The sequence below is a fragment of the Corvus moneduloides genome, chromosome 2 (assembly GCF_009650955.1).
Source record: "Corvus moneduloides isolate bCorMon1 chromosome 2, bCorMon1.pri, whole genome shotgun sequence".
NCBI lineage: Eukaryota > Metazoa > Chordata > Aves > Passeriformes > Corvidae > Corvus > Corvus moneduloides.
In genome coordinates this window covers 42,832,679-42,837,796 of record NC_045477.1, presented here as the reverse complement: position 1 = coordinate 42,837,796, position 5,118 = coordinate 42,832,679, and the positions used below count along the sequence as shown (strand labels likewise).

The 5,118-nt window shown below is 35.9% G+C and overlaps 1 long non-coding RNA gene across 1 annotated transcript; it reads right to left on the bottom strand.

Moving 5' to 3' along the window:
* Nucleotides 1-3,070: 3,070 nt before the first annotated feature.
* LOC116439574 lies at nucleotides 3,071-4,776 on the bottom strand. Its single transcript, XR_004238197.1, has 3 exons — nucleotides 4,198-4,776; nucleotides 3,858-3,946; nucleotides 3,071-3,168 (listed from the first exon to the last, which is right to left on the bottom strand). It is a non-coding gene; the product is annotated as an uncharacterized LOC116439574 (long non-coding RNA).
* Nucleotides 4,777-5,118: the final 342 nt, after the last annotated feature.

Below are 5,118 nucleotides of genomic sequence, written 5' to 3'. Positions count from 1 at the left end.
CCTTTCTAGGACATTACTTAATCTGACATATTCAATGCTCATCAGAGATTCAACGTCTTTTCAAACTGATTACTGCTTCCTCCATCACACTCCAAGTTCCATGACTTCCATTTAAGTGCACCAATTTAGAGTTTGATTATTCAAATGAAACTAAGAGGAAAAATCAACCTTTTTTTTTTTTTTTTTTGAATGCGCTTCCTCAAAATGTATACTGCATGCAGTCCTCTGTAGTATTTGCTAGATTCCTCATTTTCTGTGATGCAACAGCAAGCTCTGTATTTAGGGTATTTCTTTGCTGAGGGTAAGAACAGTGATGTGGGAGAAATGTATGTTGCATATGGCTAATAACCACCAGAATCTATCTGGTGAAATAAAGTTTAGTTTTTTATTAAAAAGGGACAACATTTCTTTTGAGTAATGAATTTCCTTAGGTGTTTCACAAGAAGTGCAAATAATCAAGAAATGGTATTTCTTTGTACAGCCTTGAAACAAAAAAGTTTGATTTGCCAGGCCCAAAACTTCCTGTGAGTCAGGTCACTGAAAATGTTGACTGTGTGAGAGAGAATATTCCCCTTACTAAGACAATTCATCAGGCACGTGGCCCTCCAAGGAACCTAATTATATCAGCCTCCTGAAAAAAATGCTGCTTACCATCGGACTCGTTTGCTTGTTTTGGTTTATTTTTGTTCTGTTTTGTGTTTGGTTGTTTTTATTCTCTTACTGTATTGTTCATGCCTACAGAATTTTCCTCTTGGTAGGGTAAAGACACAATGTTTTCTATAGATCCCCTTGAAAACATGAAAATTTTTCTCAAGTAGTTGCTCATAATTGTTGATGAAGTTACTTGCCTTAAAAGCTATTCCTGCAGGATAAGATTTGAATGGTAGGTAAAGAAAAAAACATTTGCAAACAGAGTATGTAATAGGCTCCAAAGGAGAAGATGAGGTTTCTTCTGTGTGGAAGAATCTGGGAAGGCATTTACTGAACCATAATGGGAACAGTTCACTTGAGGTTTCATCTGGAAACTTTCACCCTTTGTAAGAATGTCTGGGACATGAGCAGCTCACTTGTAAAAATGACTGGGAGAGAGACGAGACAGGGAAGATTTCTTAAGATGTACACTGAGTCCATGGACATCACTTGAACTCAAACAAATACAACATATTTAAAAGCAAAATATATAAATGCATTCTAATACAACCTTTGCACATGTGCTCATGGTGAAGGAGACCAAAACGCCTCTCCAAGGACAATTTTCTAGCTGGTAATGTGTTCTGGCTGTCAGCTTGGCAGACTTATGATGAAAAGTGGCAATCCTCTCTTGTTTCAAGCTGCCATTCCCTCTTTACCTTACATTGTTCTGAGGCAAGTTTTTCCTCAGAGGTAGCAATGAAAAAGGAGTTCAAAAGTTGAAAATAAAAGCTGCCCGGGGTATAAAATATTGAGGGTGATTTTATTTGTTATTCCTGAGGGGTAAAACATGTTTCAATTGTTGGCCATCACTGGTCAAGTGTGTATACAGTTACATACACCTCTTCTGATTACTTTTTTTCATTTATTTCATACTGTAAGGACTAAATTTTACCAGGTCAAACCTAAAAAAACCCACAAAACCCCAAACCACTTTCATTGATGTTCAACCACAGTGTTTACCTGTATAATGCACAGGCAGAGGGTGTGCAGAAGTCTCATAGTTTATGATCACCTTGGGTAGTCAAACTTCTTTATTTAGGCTTAAGACTGTTTTTCATTTTCATTAATTTCTTTATGCATTCAATTGTGGCATCATGTATGATGAAAGAAAATGTTTGTGTAATATGTATCCCAGGTAGATGTGAAGCAATGTTCTAAATACCTTCAGGCTGCTCCTATGAAGCGACTGGACTTGTAACTCTGAGAGGAGTAGCAGCTGGCTGTTCCTATGTTAGCACACAGTGACAGACCAGTTGGAGTGTACCATCTGTAAGGAAAACAACTGGCAGTAAAGTTCTGGAGTCTTTTTTTTCATTTTGGCTTTTTGTTGCTTTTTTTCTTTCTTTACTTCAGGCTAATTCTACTTTGGCCTGGTGGATTGAGTGACCATTGGTTGATGGAGTGTATCAGCCATTCTTCTGGAGCTCCTCGTCCAGTTTAGTTTCATCTAAGGTGGTACAGTTCAAGATCTCCAAAGACCACTCCTTGAGAATCCAGAGAAGAGCATGAATCTCACTTTGGAAGCACACTGCTGATCCATTTTATTTAGATCTAATCCATTAGTCCAGTGTTCTACATGATACCAATTATGCATTGATACTGAGACCTCTATATAATATTTCAGGCCTGTTCTTATGAAATAAATCAATTTTCTCTGATACTCTGCTATATTCTCTTTTCACCACATTCAAAATCAAGAAAGTGTCAAGTGAACTGGATTGACACCCTCATTGATGACTGGGGCCTTTCTATTTCTGGAAAGGAGATAAATGGCATTTTCTTAGGAAAAATTCTTATAAAAGAATTGGCTTTTTAAAATTTTCATCAGTTTCTTTTGAACCTTTTGAACCATAATTTTTTATGAAGCATATTACAGATCGGTAGTGCATGGAAAGATTAGTCAGAAAACATTTAGAGCTAGTTAATGAACACTACTTTACAGAGTTTTTATTTAGTAAAATTAGAGGGCATTGCTTTAGTCTGTGTAAAGGACCTATTATCTTGCAGCTAGCGTCCAATAATTTGTCTTACATAAGCAGTTAAAGTTAGTAGGGATCTCAATATAGCAGTTTGACAGAAGTGTTAAATATAGGTATCATCTAAACTCGCTGGAAATGGGGATTGTTTTTCCTAAGAACACAGTCCAAAAGTGAACAAAAATGAAAGGGAAAAACTTCCAGCAGGCCTTCTTGGCTCAAATCATAACAACTATGTTAATCAGAGCGTTGTTTTGCACTGCCTGCAATTGCCTTTCAACAGTCAGTACAAAAGTCAGCAAAGCATAAGCATTCATGTGACAAGAATAACTCCCTTAGGAGTAGGAGCTGAAGCTGACCTGAGGAGAGGACATTGCACAACTGCAAATGTAAGTACTTGGGGAAGGTTCGTAGCGTGGTAATTTTTGTAAATGGCTACAGGTATTTGTGTCCAGTTCTCATGGAGAAGTATGTCATTTGTTCCTGTGCACCATGCAGTCTGAAGTGAAGAAAGAAAGAAAATACGAGTTATCAGATGACTGTCACATATTTTTACTTGAACAACACTATTTCAGATACCCAATTATTTATTTTTTCCCTCAAGTCTCTTCAGCTCCTTGGTATTACCAGAAATCCCTGATCTTAGAGATTGCTGACCTCACTATTATGGGGCCATGCAAACTGATCAGATCAGAGACACGAATGAGTATCTCACAAAAGACTGGGGGGCAGAGGCTTAGAATGGTGAGGAATGTTTTGCTGGAGCTCCTTGATTGTCTCTAAGCTATTGAGTGGATTTTATAATAAGCTCAGAGAATATTATTTTTTATATCATAAATATATTAAAACACAGTTGCCCTGCCAAATCCAGATGAGAACAGCACTGATCCTGAATTGGCTGCTGTCAATAAACTTGTGCTGTATACTCAGTACTGTGATGCATCTTAGTGCCTGAAATGAAAATTTAAAATCCATAGTAAATAAAGCAAAAAGAATTTGCAAGGCAATATAAATACCATGTTCAGAGATGTTTGAGTAAAAATAGCAAAAAGAAAGGGCAAGATAATAAAATAACCTATTCAGAGACATTTTAATAAAATTAAAAAAGGCATAGATAACAAGCTAGACAAAAATGAGGCATATCATCTATGATGAGGTAATTATGTTTTAACGGATGAGGTGGATTACCTATTCTGAATATGATGGAAGTATTCCAAGTTCCCATAATAAATTCATTGCTCCTTTTGCACATGTAGTTGTTTCAGGCAGGAACTTTTCTAGAATGAAGAGATGGGCATTCAATCGAAAGCAAGACAACAGATAAATAAGAAAAATTACAATCAGAAATGCAAGTTTTCAGAAGGAAAGGTGGTAGAAGTAGAAAAGCTGAACAAAGGAAGACAAAAGAAGTGTTCTGGGTGGAATAGACAGCAATGTTTTACCAATTAAAACAGCTTTTAAAATAAAAAAACAATTCTGATGAAAACACCAAGAACCTTATTAAATAATACTTGAGGAAAGAACCTACCTTCACTTTATGAAAAACTCTGTGGCATTTATAAGGTATGCAATTTCTACACTTCATACATAGAGGAACGTCAAAAGTATGTCGTCTCCTGTTGATGGTCCTTTACTGCTTAAATAGTGTCTGGCTATTCTTAGGTGAAACATAAAAGCATGCTGAAAAGCAGTCCCTGAAGATCACTTCTGCAGGAAAGATGATCACTTGTGTTTGAAACATATTACAGACCAAACTGAAGAACAGGAAGACACTTATAACAATACGAGTTCAAGAGCACTTCTGTCAATCAGCTTTCTCGGGGCCACTTTCCCAAATAACAAAATAAACTTTTAAATCAGTAAAAATTAAAATAATTGGTATTTTTTTCCTTTTTGTTATGATTGATCCAGGAGTTTTTCTTTTTCTCTCTAAGCTATTGGAATATGATACCAATAACATTTTTAAAAAAAAATCTAAATTAAAGGTGTTAAAACTTCTTAATCAAACCATATATTTATTAATTTAATTAAAGTCTGAAATCTCTTTACAAACATATTATCTTTGACTACAATTGTTTTTTTCCCTAACAGACTCCTCTTGGTTTGTCATTTGCAGACTTCCATTAGAAATGTGCCCCTTAGACTTTCTCTGAAGACACTACTGAATGTTCCCATGACAATTTGCAAAAGCGGGATCTTCTTTTGGTCTCTATTTTTGACATTGGGCTTTAACTGCATTATTACCTAGTAAATGGAGCTATTGTTAGAAATTACTGGAATATGACAGGCCCTGTGACAATTTCTGAGACTTTAAAATGCACTTGTTCAACTTCAGACTGAGAAAAAATCCTGTTTTTCTGGAGAAATGATCAGTGTAAAAACATTTATTTTTGTTTCAAATTTTCATTATGACCTCTCCCTGTGTCTTCAGTAGTGATCAGAGGGTCTT